Raw genomic sequence first — 26,197 nt, 5'->3', positions numbered from 1 at the left:
TGAGATTCAACCGTGACGGAAAGGAATTATCACCAACTATCACATTACACTAGCACGTTAACTCGAATGACCAGTGCAGTTTTAATTTTCTGCAACACGTACACATAAACAAATTTTAGAGCCTAGTATACATAATTATTATTTAACATAATACATCCGGAATTGCCTTTAAACTATTCTAATTGAGTTGTAAGCTATGGGGTTTCCTTTTAAATGCAGTAGATATGCACGAAAGATACGAGTTACCTGCCTTTGTAGTTCTACACTGCACACTCAACAACGCCGTAAATACACTGTGGTGGACAATGTCTATCAGACTTTGATTGCAAACTGACGTTGTTACCAAGCATTGCAAACTGGCAATTATTCCTCGTAAAAACTTCGTTACGATACAATTCCTATATCCTGCTCAAAATGTAACTGCGTGATAGCCGCCACCAATCCACGGATATACCGATCGATGCTGTACATGATAGGCGACACGCTTTCCTGGACAATGCTGCGTTATCAGGGATATTCATTTACTGACTTAGTTATATCATACTCATATGCGTTATGTCAATAGAAAATGCCTTACTGCATACATGAAGTGTTGAAATGATGGATGGTCTTGGTGTATACTAAATCTTTCTTTTTGATTTGTTTTTGGTTCGAAGTTGCATTTTATTAATGTTATCAAATAAAACATCGGACCGTAGCAAATCTCGTTGCAACACCAGTTTTTCTTATTATGTTATTAAAATCTAAGGTAATTAGAAGATTATAAAAAAAAATATGTAACAGTACTAACCGCACGTGTTATACCTTATAATAGGAAACAGGAAAGCATTTATGCACGCCTACAAATTTTGTCATGCATACCCTGTTCGGGCGTTAGACACATATACACTATAGTATGTTGATTGAAAGGTTTAAGTCATATTCGTGAGCAGACTTTACTCCATACTGTTAAACGAGACTTACAAACAAGTATAACCCCAATGAACGGATTTTATTTGTGGATAGAGAGAAAGCTGGGTGAAAACTCAAGCCGGGTGAGAAAATATTTTACCATTCAACATATTATTTTAAGGATTTAAACTCTCTTAGAAAGGAGAAGAAAATAGAGGATTCCAATCGTTGCATTGCCTTTTTGGTCACTTTCGGGCCAGAATGTAGAAGGGAAATAAAAAACAAATGCAGGGGATTCCACATGGCCTGCCTCTGACAATAAATCTGGTTTAACGGCTGGGTGCCGTTTCACGACGCGTACGTAAATTTACGGGTACCCGTAACTTATTTACGTACACTCTAACCTACAAAAAACTTACGTACGGTTTACAGGTACCCGTTGATGTACGTACGCGTCGTGAAACGACACCAAGGTATTTATACATTATCACAGTCTTTTCACTGTTTTTAGCGTGATACATTTTCTTATCGCAATCAAGTGGATGAAATCAAGAGTCAAGCTTTCAGAAGTGAGCCCCACGTGGTGGCGATGAGAAAATTGTTCTAACAACAAACCCTGAGCACATGGTACGATAAACTGTTATCATCTATATACAAATCGTCTTTTATATTTCATCAATATAAAAGGTCGAGAAAATACAATAATTTAATTTTGCCTATCTCCCCCATAATATCTTTTTGGGGTTTATATCGTATATACCTAAAAAGTAAAACAACTGATGACGGAACTTCTTTTTACACTTCAGAATGCAAAATTACAATTTTTAGCGCAATTGTTTAGTTTACGTAAAAATTAAATAAATCTTTAACTGTGCATTTACAACGTGTTTGTCTACTTTTTTAAAATTAAATTATAAAGAATGCCCAAGATTTGGTTTTGGTATATACGGTATATACCGAAACAAAATCTTGGTCATTCCTTGAATATTCTTCGACTGACTTTTAGTGATCGTAGAGATACAGTGTCAACAAATACAGAGGAGGAAACAGATTTCAAAATGCATTCTTTTCCAAATGTTCCATTTGCATATTTATGCCAAAACTGGTGATGTTTTCCTTACACCATAATACTGGTAGGTGGTATACAGTTGTGTATAGAAGATACAAGCTTTACACCATAATACTGGAAGGTGTTATACAGTTGTGTATAGAAGATACAAGCTTTACACCATAATACTGGTAGGTGGGATACAGTTGTGTATAGAAGATACAATCTTTACACCATAATACTGGTAGGTGGTATATAGTTGTGTATAGAAGATACAAGCTTAACACCAGTATACTGGTAGGTGGAATACAGTTGTGTATAGAAGATAAAGCTTTACACCATTATACTGGTAGGTGGTATATAGTTGTGTATGGAAGATACAAGCTTTACACCATAATATTGGTAGGTGGGATACAGTTGTGTATAGAAGATACAAGCTTAACACCATTATACTGGAAGGTGGTATACAGTTGTGTATAGAAGATATAAGCTTTACACCATAATATTGGTAGGTGGTATACAGTTGTGTATAGAAGATACAAGCTTTAAACCATAATACTGGTAGGTGGTATATAGTTGTGTATGGAAGATACAAGCTTTACACCATAATATTGGTAGGTGGTATACAGTTGTGTATAGAAGATGCAAGCTTTACACCATTATACTGGTATGTGGTATACAGTTGTGTATAGAAGATGCAAGCTTTACACCATTATACTGGTAGGTGGTATACAGTTGTGTATAGAGATACAAGCTTTACACCATAATATTGGTAGGTGGTATACAGTTGTGTATAAAAGATACAAGCTTTACACCATTACACTGGTAGGTGGTCTACAGTTGTGTATAGAAAATAACGCTTTACACCATAATACTGGTAGGTGGTATATAGTTGTGGATGGAAGATACAAGCTTTACACCATAATATTGGTAGGTGGGATACAGTTGTGTATAGAAGATACAAGCTTAACATAATTATACTGGTGGGTGGTATACTTTTGTGTATAGAAGATACAAGCTTTACACCATAATATTGGCAGGGGGTATATAGTTGTGTATAGAAAAGACAAGCTTTACACCATTACACTGGTAGGTGGTATAAAGTTGTGTATAGAAGATACAAGCTTTACACCATAATATTGGCAGGTGGTATATAGTTGTGTATAGAAGATACAAGCTTTACACCATAATATTGTAGGTGGTATACAGTTGTGTATAGAAGATATAAGCTTTACACCATAATATTGGTAGGTGGTATACAGTTGTGTATAGAAGATATAAGCTTTACACCATAATATTGGTAGGTGGTATACAGTTGTGTATAGAGATACAAGCTTTACACCATAATATTGGTAGGTGGGATACAGTTGTGTATAGAAGATACAAGCTTAACATAATTATACTGGTGGGTGGTATACTTTTGTGTATAGAAGATACAAGCTTTACACCATAATATTGGCAGGTGGTATATAGTTGTGTATAGAAGATACAAGCTTTACACCATAATATTGGCAGGTGGTATATAGTTGTGTATAGAAGATACAAGCTTTACAAAATTATACTGGTAGGTGGTATACAGTTGTGTATAGAGATACAAGCTTTACACCATAATATTGGTAGGTGGTATACAGTTGTGTATAAAAGATACAAGCTTTACACCATTACACTGGTAGGGGGTATACAGTTGTGTATAGAAGATACAAGCTTAACATAATTATACTGGTGGGTGGTATACTTTTGTGTATAGAAGATACAAGCTTTACACCATAATATTGGTAGGTGGTATACAGTTGTGTATAAAAGATACAAGCTTTACACCATTACACTGGTAGGTGGTATACAGTTGTGTAAAGAAGATACAAGCTTTACACCATTACACTGGTAGGTGGTATACTGTTGTGTATAGAAGATAAAGCTTTACACCATAATACTGGTAGGTGGTATACAGTTGTGTATATTAGATACAAGCTTAACACCATTATACTGGTAGGCGGTATACAGTTGTGTATAGAAGATACAAGCTTTACACCATAATACTGGTTGGTGGTTTACAGTTGTGTATAGAAGATACAAGCTTTACACCATAATACTGGAAGGTGGTATACAGTTGTGTATAGAAGATACAAGCTTTACACCATTACATTGGTTGGTGGTATACAGTTGTGTATATAAGATACAAGCTTTACACCATTACACTGGTAGGTGGTATACAGTTGTGTATAGAAGATACAAGCTTTACACCATAATTCTGGTAGGTGGTATACAGTTGTGTATAGAAGATACAAGCTTTAGACCATAATACTGGTAGGTGGTATACAGTTGTGTATAGAAGATACAAGCTAAACACCATTATACTGGTAGGTGGTATACAGTTGTGTATGGAAGATACAAGCTTTACACCATAATACTGGTAGGTGGTATACAGTTGTGTATAGAAGATGCAAGCTTTACGCCATTAGACTGGTAGGTGGTATACAGTTGTGTATAGAAGACACAAGCTTACACTATAATACTGGTAGGTGGTATATAGTTGTGTATAGAAGATACAAGCTTTACAACATTATGCTGGTAGGTGGTATACAGTTGTGTATAGAAGATGCAAGCTTTACGCCATTAGACTGGTAGGTGGTATACAGTTGTGTATAGAAGATACAAGCTTTACAACAGTATACTGGTAGGTGGTATACAGTTATGTATAGAAGATACAAGCTTAACACCATTATACTGGTAGGTGGTATACAGTTGTGTACAGAAGATATAAGCTTTACATCATAATAATGGTAGGTGGTATACAGTTGTGTATAGCAGATACAAGCTTTACAACAGTAAACTGGTAGGTGGTATACAGTTGTGCATAGAAGATACAAGCTTTACACCATTACACTGGCAGGTGGTATACAGTTGTATATAGAAGGTACAAGCTTTACACCATAATATTGGTAGGTGGTATACAGTTGTGCATAGAAGATACAAGCTTTACACCATAATATTGGTAGGTGGTATACAGTTGTGCATAGAAGATACAAGCTTTACACCATAATACTGGTAGGTGGTATACAGTTGTATATAGAAGATACAAGCTTTACACCATAATATTGGCAGGTGGTATACAGTTGTGTACAGAAGATATAAGCTTTACATCATAATACTGGTAGGTGGTATACAGTTGTGTATAGAAGATACAAGCTTTACACCATAAAACTGGAAGGTGGTATAAAGTTGTGTATAGAAGATACAATCTTTACTCCATTATACTGGTAGGTGGTATATAGTTGTGTATAGAAGATACAAGCCTTACACCATTATACTGGTAGGGGGTATACAGTTGTGTAGAGAAGATACAAGCTTTACACCATAATATTGGCGGGTGGGATACAGTTGTGTACAAAAGATATAAGCTTTACATCATAATACTGGTAGGGGGTATACAGTTGTGTATATAAGATACAAGCTTAACACCATTATACTGGTAGGAGGTATACAGTTGTGTGTAGAAGTTACAAGCTTTACACCATAATACTGGTAGGTGGTATACAGTTGTGTATAGAAGATACAAGCTTTACACCATAATACTGGTAGGTGGTTTACAGTTGTGTATAGAAGATACAAGCTTTACACCATAAAACTGGAAGGTGGTATACAGTTGTGTATAGAAGATACAAGCTTTACACCAGTATACTGGTAGGTAGTATACAGTTGTGTATAGAAGATACGAACTTTACACCATAATACTGGTAGGTGGTTTACCGTTGTGTATAGAAGATACAAGCTTTTCACCATTATACTGGTAGGTGGTATATAGTTGTGTATAGAAGATACAAGCTTTTCTCCATTATACTGGTAAGTGGTATACAGTTGTGTATAGAAGAGACAAGCTTAACACCATTATACTGGTAGGTGGTATACAGTTGTGGATAGAAGATACAAGCTTTACACCATAAAACTGGAAGGTGGTATAAAGTTGTGTATAGAAGATACAAGCTTTTCACCATTATACTGGTAGGTGGTATAAAGTTGTGTATAGAAGATACAAGCTTAACAACATTATACTGGTAGGTGGAATACAGTTGTGTATAAAAGATAAAGCTTTACACCATTATACTGGTAGGCGGTATACAGTTGTGTATAGAAGATAGAAGCTTTACACCATTATACTGGTAGGTGGTAAACAGGTGTGTATAGAAGATACAAGCTTTACAACATTATACTGGTAGGTGGAATACAGTTGTGTATAGAAGATACAAGCTTTTCACCATTATACTGGTAGGTGGTATAAAGTTGTGTATAGAAGATACAAGCTTTACAACTTTATACTGGTAGGTGGTATACAGTTGTGGATAGAAGATACAAGCTTTACACCATAATGCTGGTAGGTGGTATACAGGTGTGTATAGAAGATACAAGCTTTACCCCATTATACTGTTAGGTATTATACAGTTGGGTATAGAAGATACAAGCTTTACACCATAGTACTGGTAGGTGGTATACAGTTGTGAATAGAAGATACAAGCTTTACACCATAATGCTGGTAGGTGGTATACAGGTGTGTATAGAAGATACAAGCTTAACACCAGTATACTGGTAGGTGGAATACAGTTGTGTATAGAAGATACAAGGTATATAGTTGTGTATAGAAGATACAAGCTTTTCTCCATTATACTGGTAAGTGGTATACAGTTGTGTATAGAAGATACAAGCTTTACAATAATTGTTTCAGGTGTAACACGTCGTCGTACATGTTTGAAGTACACAAATAAGACAAATGGTATTTTGTGAGTTTTTTTCAGATAAAGATAAATACGTCGAGTCATGCATTTTCCTTTGAAGACCCTTACGTTGCTCAGCTCACCGCCATACCAAAAACAGTTTAAAGGTTCAATAGGCCCCCTAAAAATGCTACAATCATCAAAAAATCCAAACCCCTGATGAGTCTTATTCGAAGAAAACCAATTAGGAATCGGATCTCCCATTTGTATTTCAATAAAATGAACTTGTAAATGAGCTAATGAAATGATGCATAACGAGGTTATCATAACCAATTATAAGACATAAAAGATGTTTAAAATCGTTCGACGGACTTGTAACAAGAGGTCAATCTCTTTTGCGACGATTAATGCTACGAAAGCACATACTCTCTCAAGTGCTTAATATTCTTAGGTCATGCGGGGCTTAATTTCTCTTCTTGCTGCGGAGAGACCATACCGATTTCAAACCAATATGGTTTTGGCTGTGAAATGCACAAAAATCAGAGTAAAATAACCGAGTAACCTATTTACAGGTATAGGTATGTAAAACCAATGGCCCTATGACTGTAATGAATAAATAGGTTTTCATTAAGTTTCCTTTCGTAACATTTAATGTTGTTACTTTAAAACTAGACATAAACAATATTACATAGTATAACGCTTCCATTTACAACCTTTTGAATTATCTAGCGCATTCATAACATTACACAATGTTTTGAAATGGCAAATCATCGAAAGTTCATATATCAATCTAGGTTACTTAGACGTTTTCTTGTTATTATAATCTGCTCAAATACATTACTAGGGAATTTTACTATGCTTTTAGTGGTTTTGCATAGCAATATTTATTTTGATTTTGGGCCGGTATGCCTCTCCACGTCTTGTCAAAGAGAAAGTAAGCTCTGTATGTCGTAGAAATAATGTGAACTTTATATAATATGTCATTGTGTAGCATGCAATTGGATCGCAAAATAGATTGACTTGTAATAAGCCCAGTGAACAATTCTTATACAGACATCAGCCTCAAAACCTTATAGCAGACTAACTAAACGTCGGTATGTTCTATTTCATTAGCTAATGTACAAGCTTAACATTAGTTGCTTCTTGAGAATCATGCAGGTGTAAACAAGATGTTTATTCTTTTCTAAATCTCCGATCTACAGGGATATTTTGACTAGAAAGTCGTTAGATTAAAAAAGAAAATCTGCAGGAATCCGATCGAGGATAACCCTTGCCGACTGCTGTACACTTACCAGTAAGTGTAAGAGTATAACGAATCGACTGTAGTACCCTACGAAGCAGTATTTGACGATCATACATGAGTTACATCAGTTATATCATTTTCTTAATTATTGAACTTCAGGGGAAATAATCCGAGAATGTGCAATCGAGAAATGAACCGGTAGTGACAAATGACATTGCATATTGTTTTACACGGAATACCGGCAAAATAAGTTTCCCAACTAACTATCTGGATATCAATACCACTATCGAGTCAGCAATATTCCCTTTTACGTTTCTAAATGTGTTTTAGTTTGGTAGTTGTATATTTATCGTGTATTCCTCCGTTATTTGTTTATGGAATAAGTTTGGATATACGTCATATTTATCAATTAGGACTGATCTATAAATCATATTTGTTTTGGTTAAAAATGCCCATCGTACAGCGATGGCCTCGTCAATATGAGTGAGTAAACTAACAGCTTAGACGTTTCTTCCATTAACGAGCGTTTTCTACAAAGTAGAGTACAACAAGCAAAACAAACATGTCATTAGGGAGAACATTTGAAATTGGATTTAAGAAGCCATTTTCTATCAATTTGCAAAATAAAAAAAAATATTGAAACGCATGAGGGTGCTTTTATTAGCTAATGGTTAATGTTGCCGTCAGTTTCTAGAATTGTTAGTGTGCCAATGGATTCGTTTGAATTATAACAACTTCGGCAACAACACAGAGCAGAACCAATGTTAATCAAGAGTGTATGTAGTTGTTTTGATGATTATAAAGTGATTTTGTGCCACTTTTACGTTTTCCATTTATTCAGAAAACGTATAGCTGAAATAGCAGAAAGACTATTTGATATCTATACAGCATATTTCAAAAGTACCTATCTTTCCATTACGTTTGGCTAACCGTGTATTTAAAGCTAAACAACCACTTTTAACAAAGATATAAAATTAATAAAAATAAAAATTTCATCAACCTAATTCATCCAATAATAAAAATAATAATTTCATCAACCTAATTCATCCTATGTGATAATTTTGTAATTTCCTACCAATAAGCAAACCTTGAAAATTTGTAGAATGTAATAAAAAGAAGACAACAAATGATCGTTAGAAATTTAATGTCGAATCATTACCGTTTTTGTGTCTCTGAAATTAAGCTTACCAAAATAATATCAAGAGTGTTCTGATGAAGTCTTGAGCTCTTTAATCAAAACAAAAGATGTTAGGATAAAAGAAATAACATTTAAGCGATAGCAATATTTTGTTAATAAATATAGTTTAAGTAGCGCCGGAATGACTTCATAACTTATTGTAAAAACTTTAGACAAAGGGCCATGAATCGGAAGAGGCATTTTCTGTTGTTTAAATGTTTTTATATTATGTAGAAGACGAAAGAAGGAAAACAAAACATTTGCTCATGTCATTCATGTATCATGCACGTAGTGGAACGTGTTATATGGTAGATATAGACATGTTGCTTACGAGGGGGAGGGGGTAAACAAAGTTAAAAAGCAAACAAAATGGGATGGGAGCACACAATCTATATATATGATAGTTAAGTATAATTTGATTTAATAGTTATATATTATGACATATTTGATTATATTTGTTCATGATAGGTGTGCATGGTAACACGAACTTAAACTGTCGAATTCATTGAAACTACTTAGGTCATGTTAAAATGGTATCGTATCAATGTATGCTTACCACTTAATGGACACCTTAACATAAAGGTCAAAACCTAGGTAACCGGTCACGTTATACCGAAAACTATCTCACCAGCCATTACCACCAGGAATTTAAACCTGAACGTCAAGCAGATAGGCGTACCAGGTACATGGACGATTTAGGGATGAGAAAATAACCGAGCTAAAGTAAAACACGACTTTAAAGTAATGGCAAGTTATTTTTCAGGAACAGAACACGTGGTTAGAAATAAGAGAAAATATGAATAACCCAAATGTTGAAACCGGTACAGGAGATGTATATTGATCGCGTTTTGTCCCAAAAAATACCTTAGTTCTGCACGGTGTTCAAATAAGCCATTCCTTTCACCGCAAAATTAAATACAGCAGGTGTGTTTTTATCTTAATCCCCGATATACAAGATATTATTATCATTCATCATACGATACTGTTTTAAGTGAAGAATGTTCAATATATTGCATTGACTCCGGGTTATGAGCTTAATTTGTATCTTTCAACCTTCTGCAATAAATAGAACAAGAGTACCGCGAGCTGGAACAATATACGCCCGTCGAATGCCATATAGTGTTATATATACTTTCTTACATTGAAAGAAGATCGGCATCATTCTAAGAGTGGTTAGCTATGGACAAAAAATCAAATACTGAAATGAACAAAGGGCAACACTTTTTGCAACAATCGTGGAATCAAATTTCTTTAAAGGGAGACACAACTTCACATCATGATGATAATGTATAACAGGTTTCAAAGAGATCCGTTGAAAAATGTAGGAGGAGATTGCCGGACAAAAATCAAATACTGAAATAAACAAAGGGCAATAACTTTGGCACAAATTTCGAATCAAAATTCTTTTAAAGGGGGACACAACTTCATATCATGACTATAATGTTTACCAAGTTTCAAAGAGATCGGTGGAAAAATGTAGGAGGAGAATGCCGGACAAGCAAAAGTTTACGCAGGACAGACGGACTAACCCATACCATAATACTCCCGTCAAATTTGACGGGCATATACAAAATAGGTCTTATGACTTGTTAAAACATCACTTTCCGTCTAAGAGTAACGTTGTATATTTTCGGAACCGACCGTATGGCGCCAGACTATAACATGAGTAGTCTTTTAGGCACGAATGGTAGCACACATTCCTAAAGGTACACTAGATAATTACCACAAGACCTGTATAATTCTGTTCTACTGTATTCCACTGGTACCTAGTACCAGGACTTCGTGGCCTTGTTATGTGGCTCCCTTTCCGTGTAAAAAGGCTGAAAGCTTTATTTTGACTCTCTGGAGACGGTCCAACGAGTCCAAACGATTTCATAAAGAAGCACATTCTAATATTTTACGTCTTTAATCAATACTCTTGAATATTCTTGAAGTCACTTATGCATGGATCAGTGTCTAACAGTCGTGTATGGTCTGGGCAAGGCGGATGTCACCAATATTTATAACTTGGATGAATATGATTTACTGATGTAACGAAGACGGATTCGATTTGTAATAGCAGAGTCTAAACCGGAAATTGAACTTTTACAACGGTGAAGGAGAGAAAATGAATTAGCTATGTATGAGATAATTGCTGTTTTTATACTGTAAAGTGACAATGTATGGATTGTTAGTATTTTGTTCATGCTCACACCTGTGAGAGCGTGTTTAGACTGTAAAATCGGTTAGAAGACGGTTCGCCTGTACGTAATAACACTAGTATGCACGGGTCATGATCAATATATAGGCCAGTCACGTGATGGCGTGTCATTGTTTGAGTGTGCTCGCTTTTTGTGTTGCGTTACTGTGTCCAGGTTGATTGGATTTTTGCGTAATCACAAAGCTAGGTTCATTTGAAGATAGTATCCAAAGATGATTGGGCGTCTCAAAGGTCATTTTAAGGTATCTTCTTTAATGCAGTTCGTACAGCAGGTCTATATTGTTCCCGATCCTCGGCCTGCAGGGATGCCGTGTTCATTTATAAATATTCAATTCGCGTTGCCCAAAGATTCTCTGGAACAAGTTTGGTTAAAATCTCTTCAACGGTACAGAAGGAGAAGGATCTTTAATGTTTTCCTCTATTTCCCCTAATGGGCCCCACACTCACACTTCAGTTTATACAAAATTGATTATTTTGTCCATAAGCATTCCTCTATTGGGCCCCGCCCCTATGTTCCCAGAGGGGCCACACCCTCCAATTATACAAACGTGAGGCTCCGTTGTCCAAAGATGCTCTAGGACAAATTTGGTCAAAATTCTTCTTTTGGTTGAGAAGAAGAAGATTTTTTAAAGATTTACCTATTTCTCCCCTATTAGGCCCTCCCCTCTGCCCCCAGGGGGACCATAAACTCCGTTTATACAAAACTGAGAACCCTTTGGCCAATGATGATCCAGACCAAATTTGGTCAAAATCCTCTGAGCCGTTCAGGACTAGTAGCGTTTTAAAGGAAAAAGTAGACGGACGCTGACAAATGATCTCTCTAACATTGGTGAATTTGGCAGGTATATGGGACATCAAATTCAACCATATCAAAACTAAATATGTAAAATTTTCTAGAAAACATAACAAACATCACCCTCCAATAACTTTCCAAAACAGCCAAATCACTGACTCAACAGCACATACACACTTAGGACTGACTTTAAAAGATGATGCATCTTGGAAACAACACATTCGGAATATATATGAAAAAGCTTATAGTAGATTAAATATTCTTCGTTACATAAAAACTAAAGTCAATCGTAAATCATTTATTAAAATTTATATAGCATTTATTAGGCCAATTTTGGAATATGCAGACATTGTATGGGATAATTGCACTCAACACTCTAAAGAACTTCTAGAATCTATTCACTTAGAAGCAGCCAGAATCATTACTGGACTTCGATCTGGAACATCTCATAATAAACTTCATAATGAACTTGGTTGGGAAACTCTGTCAACAAGAAGAAATAAACACAAACACATAATGATGTATAAAATAATGCATGGGCTGTCACCTCAATACTTACAAGATGTCTTAAATCCTTTCATTAACAATCAAAACAATAATCCCTATTTCCTCAGACAAACAAGACTGTTTAATCCACCAATATGCAGAACTAACAATTATTTTGACAGTTTCCTCCCTCTAATGTGCCGCACAACTAACACTACTGATAATGATCTCTTAAACTCCCCAACTCTTGCAACCTTTAAACACAAACTGAATAAAGATATTATTATCGATAATGAATCAACCTTAATTTTTAAAACTGAAGGTGATAGACGGGCAAATATTATTCTTTGTCAACTTAGAAACTTCTGTAGCAATTTAAATTTTGATTTATTCAATGACTATTTAACTGACTGTCCCTCTTGTGCTTGCTCTTTTGAATATGAAAAGGTGTTCCATTTTTTTCTTTTTTTTAATGATCTCAGACTTACTTTATTTACGTCATAACCATATTGGTACAAACATTTTTCCACAAGGCTGTCCTGAATGTGATGGACTAACAAGCAGACAGTTACTTAATGATGTACAGTTATTTATTGGTAAATCGAGGCGTTTTAATCTCTATACGATCTAACCAGCCATGACCTTATACTTTATACTTTTATACTTTACTATTCCTATTTCAATTATACTCCACACATAAGTAACTTTACCTACTTTTCTATAAATGGTATTCTTCTACGGACATAGGAGTTTTAAGTTGAGCATGTATGTTTGTTGTTTGTTTGTTGTAAGATTTGTTCAATCTGTCTTGTTTTACAGTTTCCATCTTATACATTGAATTAAAAATAGACTAGCTATCTGTTTGCATATAAGATTATAATAACTTAACAGTTTTTGCGACTGTGACTTGTGCATATATTTGCACATAGATTTTTGGTCAAAGTCTGCCAATATCTGTGTGATTTGATAGCTATATAGCTTATATACATTGTAAAATGTTATAAAAATAAATAATACCTGTGAAAGTGTTTTGTGTGTGATGTGAGAAGTGTGAATGTATTTGTATTTCAGTTATGTTAATCAAGAAGGAGTTCATCCCTTTATTTTTTATTGTTTATAATCTTCATTTCAAAATTGATATATTAATTAAATCAAATAAAAATAACACAATCCGTTAATTTAGCCACCGCTGGAGAAAATTTATATAGGCAATGCCTGTTATTCCATCCAATTGACTTGTATCAACTTTGTCAACAAAATTTGTTGAAATGAATAGAGCCGGTCTGATGCCAGGTAAACCAGTGGTTACGCTTACCCTATATGCTTAACGTTTTGCAGCGAATAACCTCTATGCTTTTTAATTTTAAGGACTTTGCAACAAAAGTTGCAAAATAACGTGAAGCTGCATATCATATAACAGCGTCGTTGATACGTGTATGTAACATTGAGTCGACTTAAAGTGTTAGGTTTCATGGCTTGATTGAAGAGACACTCAATATACTGTTTAAAATGACATCATTTAGTTATTTCATTCCAGAAATACAATTTCTGATCTTATAAATATTATGCAGTTTCTAATATTTTGGAATTAATTTCATTTGTAAAATGATAGATACATGAAAGAATCGCTAAACTAATGACCATCTAAATATCGAGTGTAAGATAAGGGTAAAAATCCGTTTGATGGCACATGAAAATTCGATCCGATATAAATCTCCGGGTTCCGGATATTTCTTCATCTTAAGAAAAAAACATACCCTTCATGTTTTCTTCTTTGTACTTCTGGTGAATTCCTTCGCTACAATGAAAGATGTCAATACAATTATTTTAACAGCCGACACAAGTTGTCCCAGACACCGGAGGTCGAACCATTGCCTATCAGACTCTGGGTTTTGTTTGTGTTTGTTTTGTTTGGTTATAATTCAACATCACAGCAACGCGGATTTCAAACGCTCTGAACCTCACGAACGCCCAGAGCTAGTTTGTTGTCTTGTGAGAAGTATGTTTTTAATTTCGGTTAGGGTTGTTTTTTAAAGAAATGATCCGATAGAAACAATCAAGTTATTGAAACTTCAGTGGTATTTTATGTTGACCATCTAAGGTGTTCAAGTGAAAGATATATAACGATTATAAAGAACCGGTAGGGAAACGTGCTAGGAAGGGGTATAAGACTCAGCAGGGTGTACCACTACCACTGTAGTCTACGTAATGAGGGCAGTAGGACCCAATACGAATTGAGGGACATATGCCTTTTATATAAAACTTGAGACATCAAAGGATGGTTGCAATTGCTCACCTTCATCTTCAATAGATTCAAGTTTGTCAAAGAAAATAGAAATTATATTCCCTTTGACTTTGTTAAATCGATAGAAAATATGACGTATGGATTTAAATTTATAAACACGAGTAGGTTTTTAACTGTTCCATTTTATACGTTTCAGTATCACCTCTATTTACCAATCTTTAGGTAAATGCCAATATAACATCACTTAACGAGAGGCAGATAAATAACATCATTGCAAGCCTTAGGGTTTCCACTGATGTCCTACCTATGATATACCCATGACAAAAGTGTATCATTAATAAGATCGCATCTTATATTTTCATAGAACATTCTGTTCTAAAGCAGCACGTCATAGTCGCTACAAATGAACGGCCCGGCCGTTGCAGGCACTCCCAACATGTTCCTATTGGTTTCTCTGACGGGAATATGCTTTACTCCTGTACAGATTGCTAACCACGTAAGCGGCCAATCGTCCTGAGTCGATGACACCCTCTGTACCCACGCATGGCCGTATTTGATAACAGTGGAGAGTGATAGTTAGCCACACACTTGGAAAGACTTGTTGACGGTGTAGGCTAAGCTGGGGTGGGTGTTTCTCTCTCTCTTATCTCACGTGTGCTCTCTCATAAAATCACCAGAGTGCTGTTGTGTACACTTAGTCTTGTGTCCCTAGCCAGGCTTTATAAGTCCGAATCTGCGGCGAGTTCACCAATGTGATCACCTGACGTTCAGCGGGAAGTGACGATAGCCTGAGTAAAACAAGGTACGCACGGCGTGTACTCAGGACAGTTGGCGGAACCAGTTCTATCAAGGTAGGTCGTACTTTTTATTTTTTAATATTCTAATAATACAGAATCTGACAACAGCATAAAGCACACTACAACTCGTTTAATATATACAAATAAGTTAAGTTCTTTTAAAGGGAGAATACTAGTATCTAGGTTTCATCTTTATAATTTAGCATAAGTGTATATTAAATTCCATACTTGGAGGAATATAACGATCCCATTTGTTTAAAGCCATGTTTATTGTTCTGAGGAATGGTATATACCATGAACTGAAACAATTGAGTACGTGATGAAACACGCTGACGTCCATCATTAAACCTTAAACGTGTGTGTTGGGGTAAAAAATAACACGCCATTCAAAGCAACATTTATGTTCTTGGGTGGTCGAGGTGAACGGTTTTCGTCTGTTACGTATTTTTATAAAAAAAAAAAAAAAACTAATTGATAGACATAACGTAATATTGTAACATGATTCAATTTCTGCTGATCTACTAGCATGTGTTCACTCGTTTACATGGTTATTTATTCTGCTTCTTAAATGCTGACATTTTAAGTGTTCACTGAAATTCAGCAATATCGGTATTTAAACCCTGTTAAATTTATGCTCAAAACATGTCGCATTATTCTTACGAAAAACTGAATTTCCTAAATTAAATCTCCTGATCTGTTGATTTTAACATTTCACGTATAGCGCACACATTTATGATTACATTTGACACGGAAATCCGATACTTTCCAAGCACTGTCAAGAAATAAACAAAATCTGTACAATTATTCTGTGATACTTTTTTTATGACCGATACAAATTGTCCAATATCGGGATTCAAATGTTACAGACTTCACAGCAATCCGGACGAACACCAAATAATGTTTCATTGTTTGTGGCCTCTCGAAAATATGATTCAAATACTTTGTCACAGAGAAGAATTAATAAAACTCAGATTATATGGTAAAAGATATAAAAGCGTCAACACTTAACAACCAATCAGTAATATTATATATTTTGTCCTTCGGTAAAGATAAATTCACTAAACGTATTCTATTTTATTACGATGATATCTTACAAAACCTGAGCAGACGCCAGAGTAACACATTGGCACCAATCTAAATTGAGTTTAAAAACTGATGAAAAATCGACAAATACTCATAGTACAAGTATCAAGTTGCTTTATCTTTCGTTTTGATTATAGACAGAATTACTGCACGTTGTACATGTATCATGAGTAATTGAAATCACTATTGTTTACATTTGCGTATTCCATCATCAATATAAGTTCAGGTTGATTACATTGGAAAAGTTTGTAAATGATATAAAAAAACCTAGCAAAACTATTTTGATGTAGAAAGCTAAACATAGGAACGATTACTTCACCATTTGGCAATATTCGAGTTAAACGAAATGTGTGTGCCGAAACCTACAGTAAATCGAGACATGTAGAACTACAAAGAATAATATCAAGCTAGAATTTCATGCAAGCTGTGATAGGATATGCATAAGCTATGATATTAAGTTATAAAGTAACCATGATAAAAAGTCCTCGTGAAAGTTTGATTCAAAGGTAATACGGAATTTCATTTGAATATTCTTAATCTGATCAATATTGGAAAATTCAACAATAAAAATGTATTGACAGTCATTTTCCCCAAACCGTTATGCAAGTCTTTCAGAACTATTGTCGAAACCTGTTTTGTTTGTAATGGTGTGTCGGGTTGTTTGAATTACCAAAAGGTCAGACCTTGAAGTGGACACAGTATTCTATCTAGGACGGTAAGGGCCTTTCATTAAAAATGCCTTTGTATGACCATTGGCAATATCACAATTTACAGAAATTCAATTTACCACTCAAATTCCAAATAAGACCTTCAGTGAAGCGGAAGGTATATGCACTAACAATGGAGCGAGCAACGACTATAAGGAGATTGACGAATATCGAATCGTCGCAGTTTTCTCTAAAATAATTTGATTTTCAATAAAATGCTTTAAATGAATGTTTATATTACGTAGTATCTTTTTATAAATGTATGTACATAAATCATTACTATGTATCAAAATAACTTCCAACTCTTTAATACGAAACTTGTCAATTTATAAAAGTTAAGGACTTACTTTGAACCAGAGATGTCCTGTGATTGCAGCTAGAGACGCATCGATTAACTTTACATTAATTATTAAGACCATGGCATTTTAGTACGTATTGATACTTTATCAAAATTATAAAGGGGAAGAGTAAATGTTGAAAGAACAAAGAGTTATTAGATTACATCGACACAAGAACAGGATCAGATGGTCTACGTGATCTGATTGGTTGACACTCGTTAAGGGCATTGCCGAGGTTTTGCTCGTATATCAGATACGCATGAGATACCATAAATACACTGCTGTAGCTCCTGGAAAACTCGTTCTCTCTATCTTTTCTTTGGGGACTTATTTGATTTGGTCGCATGTTTGGGGTTTCATCTCAAGGCCGTAGCCATTGCGAACATGAAAAAACTCCAAACAAACAAACAAATTAACAATGTCTTCATTGCTAGTGTAAGAACTCCTTGGATAAAAATCATGTCTTATTAAGATAGCATACATTATTAAGATACATATATACAAATCGTAAAATTTTAAACAAGGTTTAATTGTGAGGAAAAAATATTTTTTTTTCTTCTAATTAACCATTGCTGACGTTTCTAGTGAAAGGCAAAACTCATTAAACGTCTGAAGTTGACAATTTTAGACTTACATCAAGCTGCTACAGCTTTTCTATGCGATACTTTCTGGACAAAAACTACACCGTATAAAATGTGTATGTATCCTGTTCCAGGACAGAGTCTACCCTGTAACACGAAACCTACATTGATAAAGATCAATGTTATCCACGACCGCAGGTGGACAGTGTTAATTATGTTAGAGGTAGTCGGAAGCTTTGTGTATAACTCACTAAACACCAGCTGATCTATAACTGCTGTAGCGTTACGATGTAGCTCCAAATAGACAGAACATAAAACGGATAATGTCCTATTGTGATTTATATCACTTTAGGAGAGTAAAAAGGAAAGGCACTCGTAACTGTAACTTAAGAGGGGGTCAGGGAAGCCGATGTTGGATTATTTGGATTCTATATACGTCCGTGCTTCAAGAAGAGTGATTTTATTGATAAGCTAAGATGCTACACTGTCCCGACAAGATATTACATTGCACATAAAACAATGATCAGGATAATAAACAAAGAACCAAGGCAACTATATATTACAGGAAACGACCGCTCGTATCCCTACCTGAGCGACAATCAATAGGGAATCTATGCTTTTTATCTAAGAGACTTATGCCATTTTGCAATGATGAATACATTACTCTTTTTAAACATTTCTATTTATTAAATATCTCTTGCCACACGTTCCGCAACTATGCGGCGAGATTTGAACAAATAAGAGTGTTGAGTGTTTATTCATAACTATTAATACCCATTTTTTAAATACTCGTCAAGGTAGTATATAATGATGTGTAAGAGTAAGGTGATTTTAATCATTATGCCAATCATAGGAGTCCTGCATTTGTATACACAAAACGTCGATATTTTTGCATGTTATTTTCCACATGCATGGTGGTCACGTAATGTAAATGTTTAACTTGTTTCTAGGATATTGTATTGTTTTGCTGGGCTAACATATGAATCTGTTTTATACAGTTGTACAGATGTTAGTTAAACTGAAGCATTTGAGAAAAGCTGATTGGTCCGTTATCATGTAAAAGAAACACAGCGAAGCAAATTAAAATATTGTTAGATCAGATGCGGGTCGCCAGAAACAATATATCAGGTCCTACATTTATATCCTGTAAAGACGCAATGTTCAGAAGAGCATTCTCATGCAGCATTTAAATCATTCATAAATACTTTTCCTTTGTACCTTATTGAAATTATACCCAGTGCAGGACGTCTAAAGTGTATGAATATCATGATAGTACTTTCGAAAAGCAAGTATCACATAGGGACTGCCAATATATCCCCTGGCAAAATCACTGTACTGCCCTTCTATCGACTTTTTAAATTGCACGTAGTGCTATTACGGGGAGCAATGATCGCTTTCTTTCACTCATCTTCAATAAGGGCTTTAATCATCTAACATGCCGCGGGGCGATGGCTGCCAGTAGTTAAGACGCTGTAGTCACGATTGAGATTGACCATGGGATCATTTGAACATTATCGCCTCCTTCTTGCGTACTTAATCAACTGATTGTGTTTCATGTGAAGATGTGCCACTCGGCCACATCATGACAATGATAACGAGATATCACTCTAATTAGTTTGAGATTTGACATCCTACCAATAACCCGTTGTTGTTGTTGTTATGGTTGGAAATAATTGAAAATGATATGCCAATCACACGGAATAATACATATTATAATTATAATTATATGATACACTTTATGATATGTGAAATTTAATTAACAGAAAGTTACAAATTTTGAAATTGCAAAGCTCATTTTCACATGTACCAGAATACGTCATCTGCAAAACTAAATGTTAATTAAAAGGATGCTTCAACCGGGAATAAACGATCGATAGATCCGGGCAAACCTAGTAATTTAAACTAATGAACCTTTGAGCTATTGTAATGTCTAGGTGAGCCATAAAGCGAGCATGTTTTGTTGTTAGTCTAGGAAATATGAATGCAGAGAAAAATTACAGAATATTCTATCATATATTACAGCAGGCCGTATATAGCCTTCAACTATTGCCTACGATATATCGTTAATATTGGGAATCATGTTAAAACCCTCTTTTGTGACAATATATATAAATATTTCCTTATGTTCAAGAAATCAATGCACCTGCTGTACATTTCGTAGCAATTAATCTGCCCCCGCCCCCCAAAAAAAAACACTTCTGCAGTTCCGATGGTTTTAACTATTTTTCCTGCTGCAGAACGTGCTGCCCTGCCTACCTTGCAACACCAGAACCTATCTTTTATTTTATTCTTGCCCTTTTCCCACATTTTGGCGTTGTCGCCTAGTTGCCCGTTTCCAAAAACCGTAGGTGTTGTGCGGGCGTATAACCTCGAACAAAGCTCAACAAAACCAGTCACATAGTCTTTATCACGAAATATATGTCGCTGATATATAGTTACGGCATTCGTAATTTTATATTTCATCTCGAGCAAGGTTCACCGTTGGCTATAGGCTCTCTTGATATTTCAAGAGAACACATGCAAATCAAATTATGTTATTATTACACCCGTTATTGACTGAGGGTGTTAGGTGTGTAGAACCAATCAGCCTCGTTCGAGTTTAAAGTATACATTGTTGGTGAAACTCATTACAGTCACGTCGGTATGATCTTGTGATTGATCACAACAGGTTTGCTATTTTGTTCCATACAATAAAGTCAGGTGAGACTCTTGAACGGATCTGATACCAGACTTCGTAACGTGATATGTCTTTTTATTGTAAGTACCAATTTGGTTTAATTAGTAATTTTGTTCTAAGTGACAAAAGGAATTGTTTCAGCACGATTTTGCTATATTATTATGTCACAAGAAACCAAATCTACCTAATCTAGTGCCTCAACATATACCTGTGTGCTTATTTCTGCTGTATTTGATTCAAATCTATTAGAAAATACAAGGAACTTAATTTATATACACTCAAGCAAAATTAACAGAGTAAGTCATTTTAAGTATTGATTAAACTGAAACACTTATTAACTATATGTAAATGAAATAAACAGGTATCTATCCCATTATGAATATTTGTTAAACAGTAAAGATATGTTAAAATTAATGATAAATGCGTGACCCGAGAGCTATTGTTGGAGTGGGGGATTAAAGTTACTGCGACAAGAGTTGGACGATTGCGTTTTGCTTGAAAATATAGCTTTCAAGGGCCAGATTTCCTCCGAATGTCTATGAGAAGTGTTATTTTCGATAATATTTTACTTTATCACATAATCGGCCTGTTATCCAGTGAATTCGCCCGTGTAATATTTTACATATGTCACTAGTGTAATATACCCTGGAGCGTTTTTCTTTTGGCGTGACGTCATATAATTTAAGTTTTCTGAGTTATGTGATAAAAAGTATCGTAAATTTGTTTTCATTTCATATAAGCTTTTATGAAATTTGTCTCGAAGGTTTTGATTTTCATGTGAAATGCCATGTTATCAACAGCTAAGGTCAGTTAAGGCCTCCATATGTGTTATGTATGCGTGCTTGTGTATATGTGTACTGAATGCAGGGCATGTTGGTGTACCGATAGGGCGGATCTGATGACGCTCGTATACCGCTTTGTTAACACAACTGAGTGAGACAATATATCAAAGTTTTACTTAACTTTCTACACAAACAACGTACGTATTAAACGTGTCGCAACGTTTCAAGACTGACTGGCCCCTTCGTCAAGCTATGACTGAGTGAGCGATTTGTATTATTTACCTGTACAACGATGTGACGAAATGGTATTTTTTATGTCACTCTACCCGAGTGTTCTAAGTTTTCCTGATTTTGATTGCTTCTTTGATTTGTCTCGTTTTTGTGTGTTGTTCCCTTTCAACTATCTTGGCATTGTCTCAATCGACGATGTATAAACGGTCTTGAAACGTTGCGACACGTTTAATACATTGTTTGTGTAGGAAGTAAAACTTTGATATAACACATTTCCAAACTGATGAATCTTATTGAAGATATGAGTGTGATAATATTATCTTTGTGTCAATGTGGTATTTAGTGATATTTAAAAGTAAGAGTAAGATATGAACTCTAATGCTCTGCTGAGCATCTATCTTGAGATGCAGTGATATCAATAAACAAATCTGAATAATTTAAAAGCACTTTTTGTAAATACGCTTAAAATCACCTTTCCAAGGGGCAGGGCAGGTGAGTTAATGTAATGAAAGAAATATAGGCCATAGTATTTTATTCATAAAATGTTGCAATAAAGCGCGTTTGTTTAAATGGGCGACAGACTCATTTAAAATTTAAACAAGGGTCAATATCTGAAATAACGTTTGAAAAATGCTTTTGAATAACCAATTAACCTAATGTCATGATACTTGACATATACAAGAATTATGTGAAAGCTATAACCCTTCGACTAGTTTTTGAGGTCATATGGGTTGAATGATGTTAAGTCAATACATAATGAAGTCATTATACAATTGTTGTAAGTTCTTTCAATTCTTTAACCAATATGACTTGGATTATGATAGAGATATTAAGCAAATTATGTGATGGGATGAAGGGCTGTCAGGTTTGTTCAAATAAATGAACCCGACCCACTTTTAACGTTTTTGGTTTTGTGTTTGATTTGTTTGGAATTTTCCGTCCTCTTAACAGTCAAAAGTCTTTTGAAGACGGTGTCCATGGATGAGGGGGCCACTTAAGTGCTACTTTAAAGTGACAGTTCACTGAAATGTCATAACCTGGACACGGCAGTCTTGTTAATGTAACAGGCTGCAAATGTGTTCAAACTTCAGAAGTGCTAGCATGTTTCTTGTCATCTTCGTTTTAAAAAATTGTTCTTTGATGGTCATAGATGAAAGATGCATTTGCCGACAGTATAACATAACGGGTGATCGATACAGGCAAAAGGCGTAATTGCTTCTTGTCAAGAACTACACTTTTACACTGTTCTAATAGCGTATTATCAGAATTTCTCATCTGTATGTCCAGTCAGAAACCTAAATTATATTGAGCTAGACACGAAATTTCATTTACCTTAATCAATTTTGTCTATTTGTTAAATGGAAAATCAGAAACTGAAGCTTCGAATCATATTCATTCTTGCCAATCAACCATTATTCACATACATACTAGCCAATCCATTACAATGCCACAGTGCTTAAGTTAATGTGTCCAGTGTTGGTGTCAGTGTATGGTGAATTCACAATGCACATGTGAAACAAGGGTATACTCAGACCATTAAGTGTAATGCTTACCATACCATACTATTCTGCCTTCCAATACATTTTATTTTATTATACGATCAGCACATACACATACGGGATACTGGGTTATATGACTGTCTAACGCCAGTAATCTACCTCTGCTGATAGGGCACTCCACGTCCAGCCCTCTATCCTTGTTAAAGGCAATTATTGATAATTCAATAGTTTAATAACACCATCACTATACACCGCTCGCTGATCGGCTCGGGGTACGACAACATCGGACACTCAACATTGTTTATTCATAGATAAGATTCCCGCGTTGCACATAAACTTTACTCCCCTTCGAGAAATAAATGCCAAATATTCATAATCTTCAACGAAGGATATTTATCTAGGCTTTATTTCAAAATATAATTAAATTGAAGATCAAATCGATTCGGTACATTGTTACGTATTGTGGATTTACCGAAATAAGACGCCTAGCTATGTCAGATTTGTACGCGTTTCCATACATAGTGTTCGTATTGGGCATGCGGCTTAGGTCTACAGTAGAACTATTGCAATGTGTGAACTAGTGTTATACTTGATATCGAAGTGTTCAGATTTGTTTTTCCCTATTAAAGATGCCATTAACATCAGTGATACCATCCTATCTCATAAATCCGTCGAAGTGAAATACCACCCTATTTCAGATACAAAAGTACCCCAATCATTGCATACAGTAATTCTTAATCAATTGATTTCAAGCTTTTCAACTGAAGTAAGTGCTACACAAGCTTCACATTTTTTACTTTAGAATAACGTCTCCTCCAGTATCCACTTTTTCTAAACTGTTAATCAACTATGGTTAAACTTGACACAGTATCTTGCAATCTAAATTGCATTCATTGTGTTAACCTTCGAGTGCTTTTCATGAAGTGTCCAAAGTATCGAGATTTCTACTAACAATTGGTATGTTAATGTCAAAATAATGATCGACTCTGTGGATCATTACGCCAGACTATGGGTAAACAAAGACATGTTCAATTGAATTCAGTTTCAGTTTTGGTTAAAATTTGTCAGGGCTACCATTCAAAGACAAATTCGTTGCTTAAAATCGAAATGAAAACAATACACAAGTCTTTATTTTTTTTAACCAACTTGCAAACGACATTCAACGATCTGCATGGTATTATGTATCGGTGTCGGCAGAGATCATCTAGTGACGCGATCTTTTTCTATAAACACTCTTATATTTCCTGTTGTCAGCAAAGAAATAGTCTTGCTTGATAATTCAATTTTTAATATACAGTGCCTAAAACATTACCATCTTTTTGAAAGACAAAACATAAGCGAATCATTCTTTTACTGAACAATATTTCGTAATACCAGTGAACGATTAGGATACGGACCCGATGCGTTTGTATTGGGATTGCGAAACTTCTGTTGCTATCGTGGTTCTTGATTAGAGGCCCTGTCAATACTTTTATTTGACATAGGTTTTCATGTCGGGTGTCTCCGATGAAGAAGAGGACGCTTACCCTTTCAGAGTTTATGGTCTGATTCTCTTTGTAAATTTTCCCATTGTTCATAAGATGCTCTAGTTTTTCAGTGGTCAACACTTAACAGTAGCCCTATTAAAACGTTAGTTTTCAGTTTTGACACATAGTTATCGATATACAGAAAGGACGGTGGTGTATTTTACGTGGTTAGTTTGATCAACGTGGTAACGTTTGGTACCTCTTTGTACTATTGGTATGTCCCCTCCCATACATCATGCTTTTGCATCAGAAAATCAGACATGAACAACACCTTTGGGAATGCCGTTAATCATAAATCATTATTTGAATAAGACGGCGCCAAATTTCTGATATGAAATTTGTTTATTTGGAAATAATTCAATTTTGGAATAACCACTGTGTCTGTCTCATAACAATGTCCCGTTTTTACCGACTTTAATATAATTATCTACTCCGGGCAAAACGCGACAAATCGCCAATCCACAAGGGACCATCACATGCAAAGAACCATCAACTTGCTCAACAAAATATGTTGTGTTTGACTCCCATGGGACATCTGCCAAAACAACGATTTATCTAAAACAATGTATGTATACAAATTATATTCCGTGGAATTGAATAGCATTGATCTGATGTGTGTTAAAATAGTGATTCGTTTTGAAATGAGGCAAAAACCTATCCATTTCTTTTTCTTCAATGTTCTCTACTCGTAATTGCAAAGTTCCCACATAAATAATCTCTGATGATAGCACGCATCGGGGAACAACAAACTTTCCCCCAAACCAGTATGGAACAATTTCGAAACTGTAAAACGTTCTACCAGTCGAACATTTGCCCTCCAATGGTTAAATCCGTTTTTGTTCTGATAATTTTGTCTTTAATACTATACACAGTTAAGTACTAATATTTAAGTTCATAATAAATACACTAAAACATTATCCATGTATTTGGAAACTGGTATTTATATGTTTTCGACGAAGAAAACTTTAATTTGGAGTCATTTTTATACCTGGATTGGCTTGTTTATTTCATTAAGGAAAGCGTTATGTTCGAAACTTTATTTTTATTTTCATTTTAAAAATCTCTTGGTTATAAATAAAGGAGACTATCCAATCCGCTGCGTTCATAATATTAGGTATGCTATTACGCTTCTGCAGCATTAATGGGAATCACTGCGCAATGCTATAACAAAAGGGTTCTTAACATAT

The 26,197-nt window shown here is 35.1% G+C and overlaps 1 protein-coding gene across 1 annotated transcript in view; it reads left to right on the top strand.

Moving 5' to 3' along the window:
* Window positions 1-15,257: 15,257 nt before the first annotated feature.
* The window catches only part of LOC110441776, a 48,078-nt gene continuing 37,138 nt past the window's right edge, over window positions 15,258-26,197 (top strand). The window contains exon 1 of the mRNA XM_021485026.1: window positions 15,258-15,640. The gene's annotated coding sequence lies outside the window, so the exon portion shown is untranslated. The remainder of the gene's footprint in view (window positions 15,641-26,197) is intronic.

This window comes from Mizuhopecten yessoensis, unplaced genomic scaffold (assembly GCF_002113885.1).
Source record: "Mizuhopecten yessoensis strain PY_sf001 unplaced genomic scaffold, ASM211388v2 scaffold716127, whole genome shotgun sequence".
NCBI lineage: Eukaryota > Metazoa > Mollusca > Bivalvia > Pectinida > Pectinidae > Mizuhopecten > Mizuhopecten yessoensis.
This window is presented reverse-complemented; position numbering and strand designations above follow the sequence as displayed.